Raw genomic sequence first — 13,197 nt, forward strand, 5'->3', positions numbered from 1 at the left:
CGGTTAGGCCCTAAACCAAGGCTTCTTGTTTATAGTTGACCTTTCTGACTGTGCTCTTCTTCTGAACTTTTAAGGGAATGAAGGTACATTGTTATCTTCGTCTGGAGCTTTGTGAATAGTCCTTGTTTGCTGGTCCTGTTAGGAGACCATGATTTTGTCCATTCTGACCTCTTATTTAGTGCTTTTTAATTCAATTATATTGGGCGCCATTACTCCTCTTGGCCCCTGGAGACTTGGTTGCTCCATCTTGCATGCATTTTCTGCATCTTTGATTGTTTAATACGTGGCACTCATTCACTCCTCTACTTAATCTGAGAGAAATATGTTTTACGTGCATGGCTTATCCTTTTCGACTTTGTTCCTTGCAGTTGCTTCTTTCTGTGGCATCCTTGATCTTGAGCCAAGCAAATACTCTTTGTTCTTGTACAAAGCTGTATTCCAGCACCTGTCAGCCCTGCAGCATTGGGCTCTCTCCTCAAGATGTCTTGCTTACTATTAAACAATGCCAACGTCCATTTTCTTAACATGGCTGCTTTATTCGCATTATATGTCCTATTTCAGCAAGCTTCTACATTGTCTTATCTACCTTGCATTTCTGTGTATATACATCTATTGCAGCTCTTGTCACTTTTTGTCTTTATGTATATGGGTTTCTTCATATTCGCATATATGTTGTACTTCATTCATTTAGTTACATCATCATTCTTTGGACATCCATTCATCAGAATCAGTACGTCTATGTATCTTCTCCCTTTGTGATGTCACTTCTATGTCCAGTGGTGTCTGCAGACTAATAACTACGATTTCAGATAGAGGATACATTGAATACGGTTGTCTGAGTGCATAATGTCTCTCATAACTTTGATGTGGTATTGGGATGATAGCAGGTGTCACGCACAGTGCCCCCTTGTTGTTCTTCCAATATGACGGAGGTGAGGGGGCGGGTGGTATGGATGCCGTGTACATCTGCCTCTCTACACTAGCTACCAGCATTGACTGTCTCAAGTATGAGCTCTCTGAATGACACCACCACAGAACAAAGCACTGAATTCAGAGATTCAGAACTTTCTACCATGAGCCATTTTGGGGTTTCCACATTTCAAGGACGATGCCCGTAACTGCATTGATTCAGAATTAATGTATTATGGTACTATTGAATGCCCGCGTAAACCAATCTAACACCTTTCATGTTATGTACAGGGACAGGTTGAGTGGAGGGAGGTGATAAATGAAGGAGAGGAGAGCGGAGTGGCATTCGGTGGCAGTGATGGGGTGTGGCATTCGTCATAGGGTTGGTGTATTTTCTCCCTGTTCAGTTTGAAAGTTCTTCTTACTAGCATCTGTTGCTGCTTTTGTGTTACACCCTTAGTGCCCCTCTCCTCTGTGCTATAGGAAGCACTCAATGCCGGAAGAGAGTGACAGGGGTATTACTTCTAGGCAAAGATGCACATTTTGAAGGGGAGCAAGAGGAAACAGGGAAGGGAGAGCATATCCATGCATCAAAGTCTGTTTGTGTATTCTTTCCTCCATAGCAGTTCTGTATCGCATGCACATCTCTGGTGCTACTCCCTTTCTTAACTCCCAGCAGTAACCCTTGGCTTCACTGCTGTCAGTGGTACGGCACTGTGCTGGTAGAAAAGGGTAGCAGCTTCTTCCCTTTGAAATTGACAAGTGTGTCAGATTGTACAGCACCTTCTGGTTTGCCTGCGGTCACTGGGAATTACTTGCAAAAATATTGTAACTAGCAAATGTGACCATTCACAGGATCTTGTCACTTCTCCCCAGATGCTAGTCCCCCTGGGGATGGTAAAAAGCTGGAGGACCTCATTCATGGGGATATGAACTCCCATCCCATGAAAGACCACCCTTCCAACCTCAAACTACTATTGTGTTTTATTGTGAAGTCTCTACTATTGCATCTGCAAAACCAGATAGGACTGAGACGAAGAGAACCAAAGACACATACAGACCAAAAGTAGAAAGGATTACCCAAGAACTGTGACGAGGAGGCCAGTAGGAGGAATGAAGATAACTTCAAAGTCTTTGACAACAAACATTGGCATTGTGCTGGGGGTGGGCCCAGAGGTTTAAAGTAAAGACAGAGGAAGGACTAAGTGTGTTTGGGAGCAGGAAGAGCAGCAAGGGAAGTTGGCTTCCATCCTGCGGGGCCCAATAAAGGTAAACCCAGGCTGCCAGAAGCATCGAGAGACAGTTGGCCTCTGAAGAGGAGGCCGTAAATAATTATGGGAGCCAGAGGGAACACAACTTGCTGCAGAAGCAGGATGAATTCAGCGGTGGTGTGAGGTCTCCGAGGTAGACCATGTGGTCCAAAAAACATGTTGAGACTGCCGCAGCAACAGCTCCATGGAGCTGCACAGACCAGAGGGGAGGAAAGCAGGAAGGCGTCTTGAGAGCGTGCATAACCAACATCGACCTGAGACACAGGGAAAATCAGCAGTACACCCCAGTGAAGATACAGGTAACGGGAGTTGCGAGAAAGCCGGGTGGGGGCCATGGAGCCCAAAGTGTCAAGTATTCCTCTGGAGTGATCTCCCTCATCACAGTAGTGACATCTAAAGAACCAAGCGTCAAATATTCCTTGGGAGGGATCTCCCTCGTCACAGTAGTGATACCCAAAGAACCATGAGTCAAGTATTCCTCTGGGGTGATCTCCCTCATCACAGTAGTGGTACACAGAGCTTCAAGAGCCAAGTATTCCTCAGGAGTAATCTCCCTCGTCACAGTGGTTACACAAGAAACCATAAATATCAAGAGTGCCCCGTGAGTGAACTCCCTCATCACAGTAGGAGACCCAACATATGTCAAAGATACTAAAAGGACCAAGAACTGCCAGGGGGTAATCTCCCTAATAATCAAGATTTAAAACCTCCTGACAACGCCCCAGCAATAAGAAGGAGAGTTGATAAAGTCTTAACTATGTGGTTCACAAACCAGTGGGAGGAAGTAAAGAGGCTTCTAAAGACTTGTCTGAAGGACTATCAAGGAACAGTCTCCAGAGCTCTTCCAGATTGACTAGGAGAAGGCAGTCATTCTCCTGGTCTACGCAGATTTGGTAAATCAGACCCTATTGCAAGAGACTGCTGTTTAGTCAACTTAAGACTGGATTGTTTCAACAGAAGAAGGGAGCCATTCTCCTGGTGACCTGGATCAGAAGTTCATTGAACACTTTTCTTCTTGGTTTACTTGTTAGTGGTAGGGCTAGAGTAGTTGAATAAGACAGAGGACAGTATATTGGTTCTGTGTTGAGATAGGGAAGACCCCTCTAGAGGTAGTGGGAACAGTTTCTTTTCTTTATTTGAACAAAAGTCTATAGACAAAATGATACCATCTTGTCGGCCTCCTTACTCCATCATGTCACACAAGTCAGGTAACTTGTGCCAAGACTATCTGCAGGATTATGATGCCTCTAAAAGAAAATGTGTAGAAATAAGAAGTTCCTCCAATTACAAGGAAGATAGGAATAGTCGGTAATAAGATCATCCAATTAGAAGGAAGACAGCAATGGTCCGTAAATAGATTAAGGTGCCACTGACATGTACTCTAAATACATTAACAGAGTAAGAAGTGATAAGATATTAAGGTAATCAGGATTTTCAACATGGGTGCATCATTGTTGGAAAATTGTGGAGAGTAGAGAACACCATGGGTTCTTAAGTGGTGATGAGACTGAGCACTCTTCAGGAAGAGGATTTGGGTCCATCGTTACCCTGTGGAATTTTCCTGAATTGGCGACTGGTATTAGAATCCAAGTCTCTGTGTGGTTAACTGGTAAGAAACTTAGCCCTTGAAGACTCCTCCAACTTGACATTTCTGCTACAGTGCCGACTTCCAAGGGTGGTGTGGCCCACAGCCCCAGCCATTATTAAGCACACCAGCCTAGAAGGATGTCTGAATATCTGAACACCTCACCCATCTGTGTGGTCAAGGGGCATATGGCCCACGAGGAAGCACTGTAAGAGAAAACCGACCCTAACTATATTGCACTGCGTTTCAAATCTGACTTCCACTTGTAGTGTCTCAGATCAATTCAGTTCCTGACGGTCACATCCACAGAGCGTGAGAATCCAAAACAAGCATTGTGGAAAGGGTTCCTTGTGAGGGGAACATATGGAAAAAGGGACACTGCAGATCCCAGAATGCACTTCTGCCCACTAGAGTAAAATCCAGTGGGCAGTTATTACTAAGACATAGTACAACTGGGCTGACATTCACTGTGGCGCCTCTCCTATCTCCCACACCTTTCATTCTCATTTTCATAATGAATATGTAGCAGGGTGATCGCTTAATGCACCTTATTGTGAGACAGGTTTAGGCGGGCAAACTATATACACCTAAACCTTCACTTATAACTTGACCCGCCTTTTACCGATTTCAAAACCCTGCTCTCCTGTGTTCAAGATGACCCCAGTGTACCTCGCTATGAAAGTGGAAGGGTAGGGAAGATCAATAGATTAGGGCTGGCAGGTTCCCCAAACACCCCTAAGGAGAAAACACAAGGTTAGAAACTGGAGCACAAAAGGAAAGGCAGACAAAAGGAATGCTGGTGTATGGTTCTTTTTAGTTGGTAAAAGCTCACTTACATACTCTTCCAGTACACCAGCAGGGTTTTTGTGAGTTTTTCTATGAAAAGGGAAAGCACAGGTACTATATACAACTCTCATAAGCAGCTGCAAACTAAAAAAAGAAAACACAAAAACATAAAGAGAGTCCTTTACAAATATGAAAGTGTCTTTAAAAATATATACAAAGTCTATACACTGCACTGTATTAAACATTATTTATATTGACCTTACTTGCAAGATAACCTGGCCAGAGTTGTCTCAAGGTCCTTGCTGCTGCTCTCTGTTTCTTCTTTTTTCCTGCACTTTTTGGTGGTGGCTCTTACAGTAGCAGGTGGCAGCAGCAGCAACAGTCTGGGGGACTGCAAAGTCTTTGTATGGCTGGCAGTAGGCAGTGACAGGCAGCAGCTGCAACAGCAACAGTGTGTGGGAGCCCCAAAGACTTTATATGGGCTGGGCTGCGTATGTCAGATGCAGCCCACCACTCAGAGGCAACGTGGGGACCCCACACTACTCACTCCACCTGGGCCATGTTTGCGAGGTGTGGCCCAGGGAGTTCAGGTGGTCCTTAATTTATATTTAGCCCCAGGAGGGCTAAAAACACATTTTGAGCACTACCCTGTTATAGGGGGGGGGGGGCAGTCATCAAAAGTGCCCCTGCGCCCAGCAGTGATGGGAATCCACTTGGGGGGTGGGTGTGCTAACAAGCGCTCCCCTGCTTGTCAGGGGAGCGCCAGTATGAAGGCCCTGGCTCCGGTGGTGAAACGGCGTTGAGCAGAGCGCCTGTCACGCAGGTGTTTTTCAACTGTCAACGGGCGCTCCGCTTGCACCGGCAGTTACAGTTTTTGTTTTCATTTTCAGAGTAAAGGGACCCTCGTGTGCCCACGCACGAGGGTCCCTTACTAAGTTTGTTTTGTTTATCTTGATTGTTTTGTTTGTCTTAACGCACGGCAGATTCCATCATTAATTCCTGACAGGGGGTTACAAATATCAACCCTGCCAGGAGCTCATTTGCATCTCCTATCAGATATTTTCAGTGGTAGCCACATAGTGATGGCATCTGATCAGGGTGTTAAACTCAGAGGGAAGAAGCTTTCAGCTCTCACCATAGTAAAAACTAGGAGCATCACCTCTGTATATATTGAGACTACTGACTACCTTGTAAATGTATGTATATTTCCTTGCTGTATATATATTATGTAATATGTAACTGCCTTCTGTAACTTTAACTGTAACCTTTCCAAACATGCGCCCTGATGCCCGTGGGCAGGCTGCGCAATATAAATAAAATAAATACAAAATACAAATACAAATACCCCACAGCAGGGGTCTTGGGAGTTGTAGTCCAAAATATCTCAATAACCACAGGTTGCAGACTCCTGTGCTACAGAGTGGAATTGACTTGGGAGTTGAAGTCCAAAACATCTCAATAACCACAGGTTGCAGACTCCTGTGCTACAGAGTGGAATTGACTTGGGAGTTGTAGTCCAAAACATCTCAATAACCACAGGTTGCAGACTCCTGTGCTACAGAGTGGAATTGACTTGGGAGTTGTAGTCCAAAACATCTCAATAACCACAGGTTGCAGACCCCTGTGCTGCAGAGTGGAATTGACCATTTTTATTATTATTACGGTGTTTATTGGGCGTGGATATAGCTTTGGGAAGAAACAGAGCATGTAACAATCATAGGGGGAAGAACAAGGTTACGGAGCAGAGAAACATGGAAGTGGGGATCTAGAAACAGGATAGGGAGGGCATTTCTCAGCGATGGGTCAAAAAATAACCAGGGTAGGAAACCGTGGGGAACGGATCACGCTGTCTCAGGTATGGTGGGGAGTGGATGGCGTATGGACTTAGGCAGGGGTGAAAGTGGAAAAAAAGGAACTAGTGGTACTCTGGCTGTACCCAAAAAGGAGGGAGTGGGACGGTCAGAGAAAAGGCCAGGATAGTGGGGGAGGACGGTAGATGTTGAGGAGGGAGGCAGGGGGGGTTGTCCAGGATCACCAACTTTGGCTCAAATAGTTGAATTTTAAGGTCTGCAGTAATAATGTCTTACAGAGTTTACTTGCAAAAAACAAATTGCATAATAAGTCACATGACAGCATGTAAATCCTTTTAGCAACATGTTAAGCCAAAAGAATATCATTGTGGCTTTATTTTTCACATCCTAAATGTTAAACTATAAGTACCAGAATGCAAGATAATGGCTACCTGAGTAATCTAGTTAACCCCAGGTACTTTCAGTGATTTAAGTCATGCAATAAAATAAGTTGTATGATAAACAAGATAGATATGCAGATTCTTTGTCACAAACTTCCAGCCCGATGTTATTCATGATGTTGAAAACATTTGATTGGTGACTTAAAGCAACTTTATTGCTTTGCATATCAAGATAGTAGACATCATGGATATAAACACATCTTTAAATGGGCACTTTGTGTTGCTCACTTTAACTAGCACATATTTGCAAGGCAACTGGTGTTTTGCAAGCTCTTTGAGTTGGAAATGTTCCATCATGCATATTAGGACACCCTAATGGTGTTCCTTAATCGTGATTGGTCAATCAGCGGGCTGTACAAACTGGTTTAGCCTGCAGATCGAATAAAGCCTGGAGGGCGCTTACCTTCCCCGCTGCCAGCGCCACCACTGCCCATTACAGCCCGGAAAACATGATGTCTGCAAGTTAATTGCAGTGTTCTAATTCACTCGCGTCCGTGTCCCATTCCGGAACTACAATTGCTGATGTTCCGTGTTGACGTGAGAGCGTGCCTGACGTAGCCCTGCCCCCTTTCGTTTCGTGCTTTGGTAATAATGCAGCAATGCCCTTTGCGCTCCGGCACAACTTTATGCCCCAGATACATGCAGCAATATAAAGCGGGATCATAGCCCTCAACACCTCTTTAATCTTGCGAAACGCATGCCAGCAACTTTTAAATCTGCCTGCTGTGCAACCCTGTACAACGTGGCCCCTGCTCAAAACAAAATGAACGTTTTCTGTTGGGCAAGAATGCTGAAAATAATGAAAGCACACATACTAATGTAAGTGTAACCCATTTTTAAATACTACCAATACCCATATGCTGAATGTTGTAAAATGCTTGTCTTCATTATTGTTTTGTAACTAATTAGTCACTACACTGGCCCCTAATTTGCATACCTGAAAAAAACAGAAAGAAAATCACACTTGCATTTCATCCAATTACAAACTCCACCCACCCACTGCTAGTTACTTCCCACAACCATATAAAAAAGCCGCAACCAGGAAAAACACTGGTAGGGAATGTGTTAACTGCACCCATAATTTCTATGGCACCACACATTTGAACCTGTAATAGATGTTTTTCTTTACAAAACTACCCTTTCCACCTTCTAACCATTTTCCCAATAAAAAATTATTTCTGCAGCATATATTAATCATTTGTGTTTTGTCTAATTTCATTAAATACTGAGGGTGTTCTAATAGCTTTATAGACCTGCAGCTTGGGTCAGACTGGGCGTTATGGTCCCTCACCTCGTCAAAGGTTTCCAGGGGCCATAACTCCCAGTGCGGCTCTCGCTGTGGGTCTATAAAGCTATATGAAAGGCTCTGCCACTGATAAAAGAAATGGGTGTGCAACCTGAGCACCTTAACAGCCTGCAGAGCCACAGGCGGATTTTGTGTGTGTGTGTGTGTGTGTGTGTGTCTGTGTGTCTGTGTCTGTGTGTCTGTGTCTGTGTCTGCCTAGCTGTGACTTTGGAAAATGGCAGTGCTTGAATGTCTGGCCTGAGCAGATTCTATATTTGGCTCAGGAGAAATACAAGACGTCCAAGACGCGTTCCTTGACCCTTTGAACTAAAGGTACGCTCTGTAAAAATTAAAAGAACTAGTGGTACGGCATACCAATGATTTATATTACACTTCCATTGCTGTGCTTAGGTGTTAGGGAGCAGCAATACATTGCACATTTAGATGTTAATACACGATCTAGTGGACAGGGTGTTTCCCTTGAATGTATTCTGTGGTTCATATGCAGTGGATGCAAAAGCCTTGAAGGCAAGTGTTTATGTGCTGGATTCAGGAAAAGGAGAGTGAAGCTGGCAGTGGCGGCAAGACAGTGAGAGCTGAGTGTGCTCTGACACATTTAAGGCGGCAAGCCAGCGCAGTATATGGCAAGAGAAAGCCACCACCTGGCAGTGAGAGCCAAAGGTGGCAAGCTAGCGCAGTATATGGCAAGAGAAAGCCATCACCTGGCAGTGAGAGCCTAAGGCGACAAGCCAGCGCAGTATATGGCAAGAGAAAGCCATCACCTGGCAGTGAGAGCCTAAGGCGGCAAGCCAGCGCAGTATATGGCAAGAGAAAGCCATCACCTGGCAGTGAGAGCCTAAGGCGGCAAGCCAGTGCAGTATTTGGCAAAAGAAAGCCATCACCTGGCAGCGAGAGCCAAAGGCGGCAAGCCAGCGCAGTATATGGCAAGAGAAAGCCATCACCTGGCAGCGAGAGCCTAAGGCGGCAAGCCAGCGCAGTATATGGCAAGAGAAAGCCACCACCTGGCAGTGAGAGCCGAAGGCGGCAAACCAGCGCAGTGTATGGCAAGAGAAAGCCCTCACCTGGTAGCGAGAGCCTAAGGTGGCAAGCCAGCGCAGTATATTGCAAGAGAAAGCCATCACCTGGCAGCGAGAGCCTAAGGCGGCAAGCCAGCGCAGTATATGGCAAGAGAAAGCCATTACCTGGCAGTGAGAGCCTAAGGCGGCCAGTATGATGATCATCCGAAGCTGGACAGTGCGTAACCTTCATAGGCCTTGGTCAGCAGCATTGGCGTTTTGGTAGCAGAGTTACCAACAAACTCTTTTACAAGTAAGTAAACTTTTCAACACCTGTTTTACTTTTCAAGGCAGACCCCTTACAGCCCTCCCTATTCTATGGTATGAGTTCTCTGACAGGCAGAAGCGGGAATCTAGTGGTCTAGGAGCTAGCTGTAGGCAGGGCTAGATACGGCTTAGTTGCAGGCAGTCAGGTTTTCTGATGAAGACTGAACAAAGTTAGTTGAGGGTCCAGGGACTTCATAGCAGACACCCTAGAAGGATTCCTTCAGGGGCCTGGGTGAACTGTACATGTAGACTCCCAATCACAGGAAACACCCCAATGCTACACAGGACTCACAAGAGACTTAAGGTAAATAATACCCAAGCCAACACAGTACCTCAGCACAGAAGACATTTTCAGCAGGATGGCTTCAGTATCTGTATCCAAAAACCCATTTGTTGAATTCCTTTATCACGAAGACTGGACACTTGGAGCACTTTTACTGCAAGGATCACGGGTGAAGGCTCCAGGCAAGAGTTTCATCGGGCTGGATGAGTTTCTGGGGCTTTGGTGCCCTTCAGGAGCCAGACTATCGCAGGTCGAAATCATGTTGTTTGCAAGGTCCAGCACTCTGTGTTGACACTTTTCAGACTCTGGGGGTCCAGCAGGAGGCCCACAGTTTCAGCAGGTTACAGAATTCGGAAGACCGTGCACCACACAATTTATTTTATTGATTGACAGCGCCCAAACCCATAAGTATCACGTCGCTGATAACTTAGGAAACAGAACATACAGTTGTAGTAAATGCTGCAGAGAGACAGTTGGCGGTGGTAGGGCGGGGTGGGGAGGGGGCGACCCTGATTTCAGGTTGGCCGTATTTTGTCAAAGGGCCACGTTGTTAGCAGTTTTCTAAAGACGATGTAGGATACCTGCTCTTGGATGTGGAGAAGTAGGGCATTCCACAGGGTGGGGACAATGACTGTGAAGCAAGTGCACAAAGCTCTTTTTCTCGAATCTGTGGATGGCTAGTGACAAAGTGGATGAGGAGCGTAGGCAGGGGAGTTTGGTTATTTTGGAAATGTGTTGGGTGAGGAAGGAGGGTGCCATATTGTGGATGCATCTGTATGTTAGGGAGAGAATCTTGCAGTCAATACATGCTTTAGTTGGCAACCAGTGAAAGTCACATCTGGCATGAGAGATGTGGCCTGAGCATTTGAGGCCCCAGGCAGCACGGGGGGCATTGTTTTGGATCAGCTGAAGTTTAATGGCTCTGGCAAGGAAATTGTCAGTGGATAGGAATTCTGCTGAGGTTGATGAGACTAGTGGTGTAGGCTGCTGAGGAGGCGAGGGCCTGGATGTGTTTTTACATATATGGGTCTGAATCTAGATTAGCACACAGTGTTTTCACATGGTTTGACACGCTGGTGGGGTTTCTGTCGATGCAGAGGATGCAAAGGCGGGATCTAGCTGTTTATGATGGTATGGGGAGCCTACTATGAGGAGTTTGGTTTTGTCATTTAGGCAGAGATGGTGTTCCCCCATCCTGGCCTGAATGAGGCTGTAGACTTGGTTGATGTTTGCACAATCATTGGCGAGGTTACCAGTTATTGTTAGCAGAATTTGGGTGTCATCTGCAAAGTTTGTATAGAGGATCCAGAGGTTATCGAACCAGGGTTTAGTGTACAGCCTCCTAATCCCGCCCCAGGTAAGGGGGCCAGCCCCTTGCGGTCCCCAGCACCCATTTTGCCCAAAAAAAGAAAGGCGTTTGTTTACTGACCCCAGCTGCCTTCTTCCTGCTTCCTACTCCCCCTCCCCATCCCGCCCCCCAGCATGGTGATTGGCCACTAGGGCCTTCGAATTTGCAGTGGGGAACTAGTCCCCCTGCACACCAGTCCTCCTAATCTTGCCCCAGGTAAGGCGCCCAGCCCCTCACGCTCCCCAGCACCCATTTTGCCAAAAAAAACCAACAAAAAAAGCAAACTCGGTTCTGAGCATTCGTTTTTCGACCCCAGCTGCCTTCTTCCTGATTCCCCCTCCCACTCCCCATCATGCCCCCAGCATGGTGATTGGCCACTACTCCCTCTTAACCCACCTTCCCAGGGCAGCCCTCTGGCCGGCAGCCCCTGCAGCTAAGGGCCCGAGGCAAAGGGCGGCTCCAACAGAGGTGGCTCCAGAAAGTGTCAGCAGGTGTCCAGTGGCCGGCCATCGACCAGCACCAACCACCTTAGTAAGCGTGGCATGGGGTGGTAGGGAAGAGCAATTACTCTACTCCAAAACCTCTGCCACTCCACATTACCCTACCTTTGAACTGTGATTGTTAATATGTGCCACACGTAAATGGATTTGTAAATGTCAGCATGTGCCACAATCAGATATAATCATGAATACAAGCATGTGCCACACCTTGATGTAATGGTGAACATTAGCCTGCTCTAGACCCTGAATGGATTGTGAATGTTAGTAATGCCACACTTATTTAGAATTGTGAACATTAACCTACGCCAGACCTAGTCAGGATTGTGAATGTTGAGCTGTCCATCATTTGAGCCCCTCACGGCTCCGATACCATTCCCCGCTCCCACTTCCTCCTTCCACCCCCCTCCCGGCCAGCACCCGCAACCTGATTGGCCGAAATATTGTTGGTGCTGAGGCCTATGGCCCGGACTGCTCATGACCATAAGCCTGCTTCGCACCTAGATAGAATTGTGTTTGTTAGCATATCCCTGCATGTCCCACACCTAGATGGAACTGTGAATGGTAGCATGGCCACACTTAGATGAATCCATGAACATTACCTTGGGTTGCATCTAGATAGAAATGTGATTGTTAGCATGTCCTACACCTAGATAGCATTGTGAATGTTAACATGTCCCACACTTAGAAGGAACTGTGAATGGTAGCATGTGCCTCACTTAGATTTGTGAATGGTAGCATATTCCACACTTAGATGGAATTGTAAATGATAGCATGTGCCATACTTAGATGGAATTGTGAATAGTAGCATGTGCCGCACTTAGAAGGACTGCTCATGACCATTAGCCTGCGTCGCACCTAGATAGAATCGTGCTTGTTAGCATATCCCTGCATGTCCCACACCTAGATGGAATTGTGAATGGTAGCATGTACCACACTTAGATAGAATCATGACCATCAGTCTGCATCGCATCTGGACAGAGTTGTGCATGTTAGCATGTCCCACACCTAGATGGAATTGTGAATGGTAGCATGTGCCACACTTAGATGAATTCATGAACATTTCCTTGGGTCGCATCTAGGTAGAATGGGCCTCATTACGACCCGTGCGGAATGGGTTAACGGGTTCCGCTAATGGATGCGACCCGTTAACACCATTCCGCACGATTACGAGGTCCCCTCGCGGGACCCGGTAAGGACGCCTGGCAAAATCAGGCATCGTTACCGGGTCTTGCGAGGGGACCAGGGAGCTAACAAGGGGCCGGTCGTAATCGGCCCGTTGTTAGCTCCCTCTCCCATTCCCATTGAGCCCTATGGGGGCTCAGATGGGAATGGTGAAGGTCCGGGCCCGGATTTCCTGAGGGAGGAATTACCGGGCCCTCCGAACTTGGAACGGCCCGGTAATTCCCCATTCAGGGAACCCGGTAAAGGAGCCCAGTTTGGCGGCAGCCATGGAGATAATAGCTCCATGGCTGCCGCCAAACTCGTAATGACGCCCAATATGTGATTGTTAGCATGTCCCACATCCAGATGGAATTGTGAATGTTAGCATGTGCCATACTTAGACGAAATCATGAGCATTGGCCTGAGTCGCATCTGGATAGAAATGTGAATGTTAGCATGTTCCACACCTGGATGA

The 13,197-nt window shown here is 46.5% G+C and overlaps 1 long non-coding RNA gene across 2 annotated transcripts in view; it reads right to left on the reverse strand.

Annotated features, from left to right (window-relative positions):
• The window catches only part of LOC138567254 (uncharacterized), a 54,122-nt gene that overhangs the window by 9,782 nt on the left and 31,143 nt on the right, over positions 1–13,197 (reverse strand). The window contains exon 1 of one of the 2 annotated variants that reach the window (XR_011302144.1): positions 7,206–7,399. The exons of the other annotated variant lie outside the window; for it this stretch is intronic. This is a non-coding gene — a long non-coding RNA (uncharacterized lncRNA). Of the gene's footprint in view, positions 1–7,205; positions 7,400–13,197 lie in introns of those variants that run through there. 2 annotated transcript variants of the gene reach the window in all.

Source organism: Ambystoma mexicanum, chromosome 2p (genome assembly GCF_040938575.1).
Source record: "Ambystoma mexicanum isolate Mex_15411 chromosome 2p, UKY_AmexF1_1, whole genome shotgun sequence".
In the NCBI taxonomy this organism is placed as follows: domain Eukaryota; kingdom Metazoa; phylum Chordata; class Amphibia; order Caudata; family Ambystomatidae; genus Ambystoma; species Ambystoma mexicanum.